This window comes from Ranitomeya variabilis, chromosome 4, assembly GCF_051348905.1.
Source record: "Ranitomeya variabilis isolate aRanVar5 chromosome 4, aRanVar5.hap1, whole genome shotgun sequence".
Lineage (NCBI taxonomy): Eukaryota > Metazoa > Chordata > Amphibia > Anura > Dendrobatidae > Ranitomeya > Ranitomeya variabilis.
Window position 1 is genome coordinate 625,245,575 of NC_135235.1, and position 12,326 is coordinate 625,257,900.

The following is a 12,326-nucleotide window of genomic DNA, read 5'->3' on the forward strand; positions in this document are numbered from 1 at the left end:
GCACCATCTCCCCTTCCCGTGTCTTCACCCCGGGGAACCCCATGAGGTCGGATCCTGGGTTCACCCAGCGGCATACCGTGCGCTCCGCACGGGTCTCACATAACAGGGTGGTTGGCGCGATCGGGGCCGTCAGGCGGTGTTCCATGCCTGTGGCCTCCTCCCAGGGTAACAGGCGTTGGAGTCTATGGGTCCCAGGGAGAGGGGGTGCCGCAACAGGGCCTATTAACAAGTCCTCCGCCGGCGGGAACAGGGTCGACGGACTCACCAGCCGATGCAGGCTTCTCCTCCGCGGCGGGTTCCGCTAACGGTGTCGACGAGGGCCTCAGCAACAACTCCGGTAGCGGTACAGGATCCATTGTCAGAGGACTTCCTTCCGGCGCTACCTGGTGCGGAGCCTGGGCCCCCGTGTTCAGCTGAAGGAGCTGGTGAATCAGGTCTCCCATCTCAGCCTGCAGAAGATCAGCGTTGTCTGTGGAGTAGTGGCTGCAGTACTCATCCGGGTAGTTGGGGGAGACTTCTGCTTCCATCCCACATTCGGGTTCTGAGCTGCTGGCCATGGCGTCCTCCACGTGAGTCGCTTCCTGGTTCTTTTCCCGCTCTCTCCTTCGTGGGCGGTTTCGTTTTCTCTGTCTCCGCCCCCCATTGAGGATTAGGAGGCGGATTTCTGCTGCTGACGGACACGTCCTCACGGTGCAGAAATATTTAGACTGGGCGGCCATTGTCGTTCGCGCTCTCCAGCTTGTCCACGCCTACTCCACGCCCCTCTTCTTCTCCTGCGCTGTAATGGCGGCGGATTTTGGCGGCAAGTGGCACAGCACAGTCTTTGCAATACAGTACAGTCCAAGCACAATAAATCACAGTTCCAAGGCACACATGACCCGATTCCTCAGGCTTAAGTAGATCCTGTTTGTGACGCCAAGTTGTAGCGCCCCCACTGCCGCAGGGCCGAGGGGTACCCGGTACCGGGCCTCTGAGTCTCTGCTCTGGGGTTGTCACGGTGGCTAGACCCGGTTCCGTGACCCTGCTGAGGGGCGTACAGTGATAGATGTAGATAGTGGTGGTGGTGCGGTGCAGTAAATAACGAGGACACCAGGTTGCAGTCTCTTTACCTCTTTACTGAAGGTCTCTGGGTCCTCAGTCCGGAATACGGTTCACCAGGCTGCGCAAGTCCGGCCGGTCCGATGGCACCTCCAGAGTTCTCCTTGCAGGTGGAAATCTGTGCCTTCCTGCTAGCGCTATGTGTTGTGGTCCTCCCCTGCTGTGCTTACGGGATAGTCCCCACAACTGTTGTGTCTGTTTCTCGTGTTCCCTCACAACAACTCGATTAGATGATGTTCTGCTAATCCTCCGTCCCTCCCGGTGTTATGGTTGGGACGCACCCGTATGACGGGTAGGCTCGGAGCTCTTCTGGGACCCTAGAGTCGCCCCTCTCCATAGGTTGCCCCCCAAGTCTGCATAGGTGATTTAGGTGAGACAGCCCGCCTGTGACTGACTGTCCTGCCGTTGGTTTGAAGTATTGCTTGGAACTAGATATATGAATACTTCCTCGGCGTTCCGGCCGCCGGTTGTGCGCCTCAGTAGGATGTTGCCTCGGTCTTACAGCACGACTCCTACTGGTATTCTCCTTCTTGCTTTGATCTCGTTTCTCACTCAGCACAATATATCTCGCTTCTGATCCTTTCTTAGGGCACCGCCGCTATGCTGAGCAGGCACGGTCCCGTGACGTTCTTTCTTGTTGCCAGGCCTCTGTCAGGGTCCCAAACCTGACAGGGACCCTACCGAATCTTCCCCAGAACACCCCCTGCCACAAGGTGTTGCCTGGTTCCAACCCAGTCAGCTTTCTGAACTAACTTCCTGCCTGACCCCCAGTTTACCCACACGGTGAGGAGTGGCCTAGTAAATAGCACCCTTAGCTCCCCCTGGAGGCCCGACTGTGAAATGTATTGGTGTATGTGATACCTGGTCAGATGAACTCCTTCAGTGCCATCAGATGTACCATAGCCCCCCTTAGCGGCGGAGCCACAGTACTGCAACGACCAGGACTCTGGGGCGCTGCACTCAAATGTGAAATGCTCCAGTCGAATTGATATACTATTACAATTATTAAGGACTGCATTTGGGGGGGGGGTTGTGATACACAGTGGCATGTAAAAGTTTTGGCACCCTTGGTCAACATTACTGTTATTGTGAACAGTTAAGCAAGTTGAAGATTAACTGATGTCTAAAAGGGCTATGGAAATGTGTCATCTTTAACTTTAGGCCTTTTAGAGATCATTTCATCTTCAACTTGCTTAGCTGTTCACAATAACAGTAATTTTGACCAGGGGTGCCAAAACTTTTACATGTCACTGTACTTTAGCATGTTATTATAGGGCACAAATCTATTAAAGGGCACATAGTTACTTAGGGGCACCTCTTCTCACTTACTGCCCTTTAGACCTATGGACAATTTACATTTTAGGTCCATCAATAATCGCCCATCTCGTTCATCATAAATAAAAAAAAAGTGCAGTAGGGTGTGGGAAAATCCAGTGAATGGGGAATGTGTTGGATTCCCAGATGAGTCATGTGTTTTCTATTTACCATGAAATCTGTTTCTCCACAATATTTTGCAGGCGTTTGATGTTATTAAATGTGTGGTTCATTATAACGGATTGTCATGTGACCACACACCAGCACAGCACACATGATTGACAGCGGTCATGCTTACTAAGCGCTGAGCCATTAAGAGGGATACTACGCCCTAATACATATTATGGATCGAAAAGCCAGCAATTATATCATCATTATGTTTTTCATTGTCTTAGTTTGCCTTCTTAAAGGAACACTTTTCTCAAATGGTCTTGACACATTATTATCCAAGTACAGGAACCGCGGGGGTGGGGCATGACATAGGACTTGAAAGAGCACCAATGAGAAAGCAACTGTATTATGTTCTGCCCCCGCAGGCTAAATATTAGGCATAGAACAGTGCATAAGTTTTAACAGAAATCTCGCACTACTCCCATATTTCATTGAAGGTAAGCTGAGGTAGGCGGAGTTGTTGGAGCCCTCATGTTGTCTTGCTGCTTTACCTGTGCCTATGTTTTCTGGAACATCTAAACTCACTAACAACTATATTTCCCAGGTTTTTTTCACGTAGGTGTCTGGGAGTATATTCAGAGTAGTGTTAAAGCCCCCATTTTCATTCTGCGCATTCCACACCTTCTAATTACCCCCTGAAAGTGGGTCAGCATTCTGGGGCTCCAGAAGAATTTTCCAGAAGATCGGCAAACAGGAGATTTGCTAACTGTTCTAGGTCTCTTGGAGGTATCGCCTTTTTCAGGAGGGAACCTCCAGGGCTGTTTAGGAAAGAGATAGCGAGTATGCTAATTATATAGTACATAAAAAAGAGACAACTTTTATTAACAAAGGGAAACACGGGAAAATGGGAAAAATCTAGATTTTCAACTCTTAGGCGGACCTACTTTTAGAAGGAGCGAAAATGTGCTTGCACATGAGCCTAGGATCAATGTGGCTGTCTCCACTGAGTATCAAGGACAGGTGCCCTTTAGGTATGGGAATGCTATGTGGCTGTCCCTGGAATGCTGGAGCGCAATGTAAAACCTGGACGGGGTATGTCCGAAATCCCAAACATGTTGTCTAGTTAACTGTGTATATATATATTTATACATACTTAGCTGGATGCAAACCAATATGGCCACCATCACAAGCCTGGAGCAGACCCTGTGCCGTCCTGTCTCCGGAGAACACAATACAACAATTGAGTTTCGGCTCCCTCCTCTCTTTTTTGCAGCTGTGCCAACCTCATCCAGTGCCCAGGAGCTTTGGGATATGTACAGGAATGCCACCCTCTTAGCTGGCATGGTATTTAAGTGCTTACGGTCTTTCTGGAGCTCAGCAGAATTCCATCAACCTACGGAAACGAGAATTCCTGCGTCCCAATAAATTCGGAAAGAGGCGCTGCTCCCACACTGATCTGCGCTGTGCCTATGATAGGACGATATATGAGAAACCATCTACCTGGGGCAATATGGCCATGCCCACATGAGGAAGGGCTGTTTTTTTCTCCCCATATTTTAATAAAGAAATATTTTATTACAGCACTTACTGAGTGCAGGGGATCCCTAAAGAGTTAAAATTCCTATTTTTCCAAAATTAAGACGAATTTCAACTTTTTATTTATTTTTATTTGAGAAATCCGGGTTAAATTCTTTCCTTTTCTCATGGTCTCAATCTCTTTCCTAGAAATCAAGTCTGTCCAGTTTTTGACCTTCATTATAACAAATATGAAATTATCAGAAATATCCACTTTTTATCTCCGAAAAGTAAACTTTTTGCCTAAGAAGTATGATTTTAATTAATCAAGAATTCTAGTTTTTTATTCTTTTACTTAGAATTTCAAATTCTTACCTAGAAATCAAATTAGCAATCTCATGGGTCCAATGTTTTACCGCAATATTTAATATCATAAAATCTGAAATTCTTAGAAGATGACTGAAATCTAGCATCATTTTTTTATCTCAGTATTTCACACTGTTAACAATTCCGAATTTTTAGTTGGGAAATTGAAGATCTAAGTTCTTTGCATCGCCTATAGCTGTGTGCTTGCAATCAGCAGAGTGTGGGACATTCTAATATTCATTGCATCCCAATTTGCCCTTCCCATGTGGACAGTCAGTGGTGCCGATTTAGATGGAGCTGTGTTATAGCTCACCTGGTGAGGTGGATTCTCTAAACCATAAGGGTATGTATCCACGTTCAGGATTGCATCAGGATTTGGTCAGGATTTTTCATCAGTATTTGTAAGCCAAAACCAGGAGTGGAACAATTAGAGGAAAAGTATAACAGAAACATATGCACCACTTCTGCATTTATCACCCACTCCTGGTTTTGGCTTACAAATACTGATGAAAAATCCTGACCAAATCCTGATGCAATCCTGAACGTGGACACATACCCTTAGTCAGGGTGAGCGGAACGGCCAGTGGTATCGATGCAGCGGAGTTCAATAGGTTCGAGGACACATGGACAGCGAGGATAAGTAGAGCTGGATATGCTGGTCGGCACATGAATCAGCAGAGCTTGATAGGGTGGAGGGGATGTGGATTAGCAGGGCAGGAGGTAAGAATAGACATCATTAAGTATTAGGGTATGTTTCCACGGTCAGGAAACGCTGCTTTTTTGACGCTGCGCAGAGCTGCAGCGTCAAAAAAGCAGCGTCCAGATGTTCCAGCATAGTGGAGGGGATTTTATGAAATCCCGTCTCCACTATGCGTGGAAACCCGCATGCGGCGGCCCTGCGACTCCGGACATGCTGCGCGTCTTTTAAGATCGCAGCATGTCCGTACACCTTGCGGGGACGCAGCGTCCCCGCAAGGCATATCACAGGGCCCTATGGGAGCGAGCGATCATCCCGGATGTGAAGAGTTAACACATCCGGCATGATCGCGTCCCAGAAAGGGGGCGGGGCTTAGCGCCGAGCGGCTTCGCCGCTGCGGTGATACCGCCGGCCATCCTGACCGTGGAGACATAGCCTTAGGGTATGTTTCCACGGTCAGGAAACGCTGCTTTTTTGACGCTGCGCAGAGCTGCAGCGTCAAAAAAGCAGCGTCCAGATGTTCCAGCATAGTGGAGGGGATTTTATGAAATCCCGTCTCCACTATGCGTGGAAACCCGCACGCGGCGGCCCTGCGACTCTGGACATGCTGCGCGTCTTTTAAGATCGCAGCATGTCCGTACACCTTGCGGGGACGCAGCGTCCCCGCAAGGCATATCACAGGGCCCTATGGGAGCGAGCGATCATCCCGGATGTGAAGAGTTAACACATCCGGCATGATCGCGTCCCAGAAAGGGGGCGGGGCTTAGCGCCGAGCGGCTTCGCCGCTGCGGCGATACCGCCGGCCATCCTGACCGTGGAGACATAGCCTTAGAGCCCAGTGTGCTAACAGCACCTTAGAGCAGCAGGTCAATGTGCATAGTCAAACTCCTAAGTACAACAGAGCCGAGTGTGCGGGCTGCATCTTGGAGCACTGAGTGAAGATACGTTGTCAGGTACTTTGGTACCACAGAGCCGAGTGTGCGGACAACTCCTTGGATAGACAAGGAAATGTATGTTAGGCATCTTGGTAGAGCAGAGCTGAGAGTGCGGATTGCCCTTAGTACAGTACAGATGTGTAGAGAGACAGCTACCTTGACTGCACCTGAGAAAAACATAACTGAGATAGCAGACAGGCACCGTGACATAGCAGACCCGAGTGTGCAGACAGCACCTTGAAGCAGCAGCATTGAGTCAGCAATCTGGCACCTGTATGTAGCGTAGCTAAATGTGAAGGTAGCACCTTGGAACAGCAGAGGTGTGTTTGTGAGGAGGCATAAATAGACAGGACTCCTGCAGCAGGAACCAGTATTAGCAGAGCTGGCTAGTCAATGGTCTAGTGTCACGGAAGCACCTGGTAGCAAGAGGCGCTACCGTATGAATACTCAGGTTGCAAATAACGAGCCTTAAGAGGCCCAGGTAGATGACATTACAGGTGTATGCTGGGTCATTATGGGAAGTGTGAAGATGCATGGAGCGGCACTGGAGACAGGTTACCTCAGAAATATTCAATACCTGAACCCAAGAAGTCTCTGAATGTTTTCCTGCACTAGACATCTCACCAGAAAATTTAAAAAAAAAAAAAAAAGAAGAAATGAGACAACATACCAAATAAGAATTTCATTTTTACCTCAGACTTCAGAATCTCAGTTTAAGAATTCCAAAAAAATACTAAAATCTTACCTCCCTAAAATCCTGACCTTTTGAGTGAATTCCATCCTTCACAGGAAACCCTCATTATTCCAGGACTGACGGGCTGTTTGCAATCTTGGGTGACATGAAAATTGAACCAGAACTCAGGATTTTGGAGGAGTAAGCTTGACGCCTGTCGCCCTATTGGGGCATTTCTGTCATCTGGCGAAGGTCATAATTGAGGTCACCCCTACATCGGGCGCTGCCTGACTTGCACGTGAATAAACATAAGGCCATTTGAGCCCCTCCTGATGATGTCTGATTATAAACAGAAATCCCAGACCTCCCAGGGTCAGTCTTAATGCACCCTTACCCCATTGCTTTAATCTGTGACCCCCTTCCCCCTCCACCCCTTACACTACCAGATGTCGATCCTGTTCTGCAGAGAGCAAAATCTTTGGAATAAGATGGGTGTCTGCTCTGTGGTTCAGTGATAAAGGGCATTTCCCCTTTAAGAATAAAAAATGTAAAAAAAAATAAATAAAAAAAGTTTGGTAATAACCAATATGATGATGATTATTATTACTAATCACCCATCTTTAATAGAGTTTAATGTGTAAATTGCGGGTGTAGGGGCAGCTGCCCAAGTCACCAAATTCTATGCAAGTACAAAATTTTGCCCTAAGACCCATACTGCCAAATAATCTAGTGAGGTACTGACTGGTGTCGGCAATCACTGATTCTTTATAGAGCGGCGCACTGGTACAGTGAGGTTAAGCTCAGCAGCCAGCAAGCTACACTTGTAAGACAAAAAGCAATTTTTTTTACCATGATCTTTTTCATAGGTAACGATTCACGACTGACCAATATGACAAAGCATTCAGTATAAACAAGTGAGCTTGGTCATCTTGATCACTGACTATGCAGAGCGCAGCCGCCAACGAGCTAATCTCAGCTGCTGTGTTCTGCATAGGCAGCAACCAAGGCAGAGCAGCTAATAAATACAGTATTACATCATGCACACATGATTTAATTACTATCTTCATGCATTACTAAGACACAACACACTTTTCCTAACTTAGTAGGGTTAGGCTTAGAAATGGGGATACAATTAGTTCTGAGGATAGGTTCAAGGATAGACCTAGGGTTAGTTCTGAAGATAGGGTTAAGGTTAGAGCTAGGGTTAGGTCTGAGGAAAGGGTTAGGGCTAGGGATAGCTAAAAGGCTAGAGTTAGGTCTGATGATAGGGTTAGTGAAAGTCCTAGGGTTAGTGAAAGTGCTAGGTCTGAGGATAGCCTTAGTTCTAGGGACTGGGTTAGGGATAGGTTAAGGGCTAGGGCTAGGTATGAGGATAGGGTTATGGAAAGGGCTAAGGTTAAGTCTGAGGACAGAGTTAGGACTAGGTATAGGTAAAGAGATGGGGTTAGGTCTGAGGATAGGGTTAGGGATAGAGCTAGGGTTAGGCCTGAGGATAAGTTTAGGGGTAGCGCTTTAGTTGCATTTAAGAATAGGCTTAGGGCTAGAGATAGATAGAGGGCTAGGATAGGTCCAAGGATAAGGTTAGGAATAGGGCTACGGTTAGGTCTGAGGATAGGGTATGGGCTAGAGCTAGGGTTGCATCTGTGGATATGACTAGGGATAGGTAAATGGCTAGGGTTAGGTCTGAGGAAACGTTTAGGGATAGAACTAGGGTTAGCTCTGAGGCTAGTGTTATGGATAGAGTTAGAGATAGGGCTACGGTTAGGTCTGAGGATAGGGTTGGGGATATAGCTAGGGTTGCGCCTCTGGGAATGGCTAGGGATAGGTAATCGGTTAGGGTTAGGTCTGAGGAGACGGTTGGGAATAGGACTAGAATTAGCTCTGAGGCTAGGGTTAGGGCTAGAGTTAGAGATAGGGCTACGGTTAGGTCTGAGGATAGGGTTGGGGCTATAGCTAGGGTTGCGCCTCTGGGAATGGCTAGGGATAGGTAAACGGCTAGGGTTAGGTCTGAGGAGACTGTTGGGAATAGGACTAGAATTAGCTCTGAGGCTAGGGTTAGGGCTAGAGTTAGAGATAGGGCTACAGTTAGGTCTGAGAATCGGGTCAGGGCTATAGGTAGGGTTGCGTCTTTGGATATGGCTAGGGATAGGTAAGAGGCTAGGGTTAGGTCTTAGGAAACAGTTTGGAGATGGAACTAGGGTTAGCTCTGAGGATAGGGTAAGGGCTAGATATAGTGACCGGTTAATAAAGTTGCTACATAAAAAATGTAATAAGGGAAAAAAAATGCTATTCTATTGTAAGACTACATTTTTTTAATTTAATATGGAATTGCAGCAAAAAGTGGAAAAAATAGAGGGTCAAAAGGGCAAACTATAATCACTCCATTTTTTTTTTAAATGCAATTCATGTGATTGGGAATAAGGTGCTCAATATTGGACTGGTGGAAGGGACTGAGGGACTGCTAATGGTCCACTGGTTATGGAGTGCAAAATATTTTTTTTGCCCCCGGGCGCTGGCAACCCGGGCTACACCTGGAATCCTGAGGCACACATCTGCCTAATTACATAGAAATCCATACCACAAGTTGCAGATTTAAACTATATAGAATCTAGGTGACGACTGCGTTAAAGGTGGCCATGTTGACTCGCAATTAAACCAGTTTATTTGTGAACTATTATATCAAGGTTACAGACAGTGTAATTTGCGGTGTCATACAAGTTCAGAATAACTAGGCAGGTATCCCATTCTGGATTCTGGGAACTCTTCAGAACAGCAATGGAGGCCATATTGGATGCCCCAGAATGTTTTTGTATTCTGGACACTTCTGGCAGATGTCAGACATTCCGCCTGATTCTTAAGATGCAAGATGGCGTTTTAAGGAATATAAGATCCTTTTGTTCCAAGAGCAATTATTACATTCCTCCAGAGCTAGCGAGCAGAGTACAGTCTGGCAGAGGGATTCTGCTGCACCCTGTGGGAGTTGGTTCTCTCCATTCACAGAGATGTGTTTTTTTGCAGTGTTTTTCTGCTGGCAGAAGGTATGTGAGGAATGTGCAGACACTGGATGTCAGCTTCTTGAGGGAAGTGCACCGGAGTTTTCACGTATTATTTTAGCATTATGCATCCTGTGATATAGTATAGTAAGTCATGTCTCGTACTCCGCTCACATCCAAAGATGCGGTAACAGATCTACACTGGTGACCAAACAGCTCAGTAGTAACTGCAACACTGTCCCTTGAGCCCCCACAGTGCACAGTATTTTTGGTAAGTAACTAAATTTAAAATGCAGATTTGGGTGTGACTGGAGTATGGCATAACTCAAAATCATAAACCGCGATTAGCAAATGTACTCTAAGTGAACTGTAGGACTTGACTTAATTAGAAAGAAGATAAGAAGAGGAGCTGCATAATCCCCAGTTTTTTAAAGAGTTTTTTTTTTAAACCTGGTGTAAATGCCGCTGTTCTCCTGAATTTGGCGCTGTTTTTCTTTTGTTTCTGCGCCTGACCAATCCTGAGATATAGCTTGTTCTTTCTTGTACGTAAATATTGTCTTTTACAAGCGGGTGTGGTCCTAAACTGTTTTTTTGTGGGCGTCTCCTTCAGAACCCCACCCACTTGTATAGCAAGACTAGATTTCTTTACAGAGAAGAGGGGGCCATATCTCAGGAATGGAGAGGCGCAGGATCAAAAGAAAAATATTGCCGGATTCAGGAAAACAGCGGCATTTTCACCGGGTAAAACAATCATATATTTATGGCGAGTGATAGGTCCTCTTTAAAGGGATTGTAAAGGATTAGAAATTAAAAATAACTGCATCCTTTCATGAAGAGAATACTGTTCTTTGAAATCAAGATGGTGAGCGGGACCTTGGTCGCAGCCCACTGAATGTACAAACAGGTGCTGAATATTAATTTACACATGTCATCACGAGGCAGCCATGCCGCTAAAAATTGTGGCGACAGCAGTAATAAATGGCAAGGGTTCAATGCCAACTCCCAGTGACATCACACTCAGCGGCAGAACTCAAACACTTTATGTTCTCAAGAATGGAAAGTGTCACCTTATTGAATCGTGAATGGAAAATGTTATGTCTAATGCATCACACAATGTCTGAGGCGGCGGAGCATGGCATGAGAATTTTCTGTTGATTTCATTACATATGACCGATGTCATGTTCCACCCTTATAAGCCCTGCACTGGGTATAACATAATGGGCCACATTTATTAAAACCGTCAAAGAGTTAGCAACCCATATGAACCAATCACAGCGCAGCATTCATTTTTCCACAGCAGTTAATTAAATTAATGTGGAGCTGTGATTGGTTGTTATGTGCGACAAAGACAGTTATACTGTCCAGCTAAAGCTCGGCACAGAAGGCGCTAGGACGCCACTATATCATATCTGCTGCACTCGGTCAAAAGTAAGGGCCCTATAAGGGCATTATACTGTGAGGGGGTACCATTGACGTCATTATACTACAAGGGAGCGCACTGTGGGAACATTATACAGTGTGGGAGCACTGTTGAGGCATCATACTGGGAGGGGGCAATGTAGGGGAATCATTCTATGAGGTGGCACTTTTGGGGCATCGTACTGTGAGGGGCAACTTTTGAGGCATCATACTTTGAGGGTGGAATCATCGTGTGTGGGCACTATAGCAACATATTGTGAGGAGAGTACTGTGGAGGCATCCTACTGTGGCGGGAGACATTTGGGGCATAATACTGTGATGGGAAAATCATTGTGTGTGGGCACTGTAGCAACATTAAACTGTGAGGAGAGCACTGTGAAGGCCATCACACTGTAAGGAAGAACATGTGGGGGCATCAAACTGTGAAGGGGCACAGTTAGGCCATCATACTGTGAGGAGGCACTGTGGGGGCATCATACTGTGAGGGAGAGCACTTTTTAAGCATAATACTATAAGGTAGGAACTATAGGGACATGGTACTATGAGGAAACCCAAGGTGAGTCCATTATTGTGCATGAGGGCATCTTTGTGACATCATACTGCAAGGGGAGAACAATTATTGTGTATGTATCTGTAAGGGGTAGCAAAGACTAGTAAGACTACAGTAGTATACGTCCCTACCCCTTTAAGTATGTCCCGGTTGCACTGTGTAAAGATAATTTCGTTTTGCTATGTATGTGGTGCCTATTAACCGTTTGTTGTTAAAGGAATGTTTCATACTCTCAGTATAGTGTTTTTCTGTAATAGTATAGGAACAATGTAGTACCTTAGTCGGGCCACAAGATGGGTGCATAATAAAATAGTGGATTATAGGAGGAGTTTACTGGGGTAAGGCAGGAACAGTTTCCTGGTTAGAGTCAGAGGGGCTAGGGAGCCCGAACAGCTTGGGTGGGCCTTAGAGCCCGAACTACCCAGTAGCTCCATAATGTTAAAAAGCTTAAAACCCAGCCAAAAAGGATGGTCTTTTTATGTGAAGGGAGACCAGAGCACGCAAGATCTATTATGCTCAGTCACAACTACGGCTCTGGCGATCCCTCACACTTGGTGTAGTCGGCAGGATTCCGCAGTCTTGCAAAGCGGAGATGCCATGAAGAAAAAAGATATTGAAACCCTGGATATGACAATTGGAACTTTGGACTTGTCTG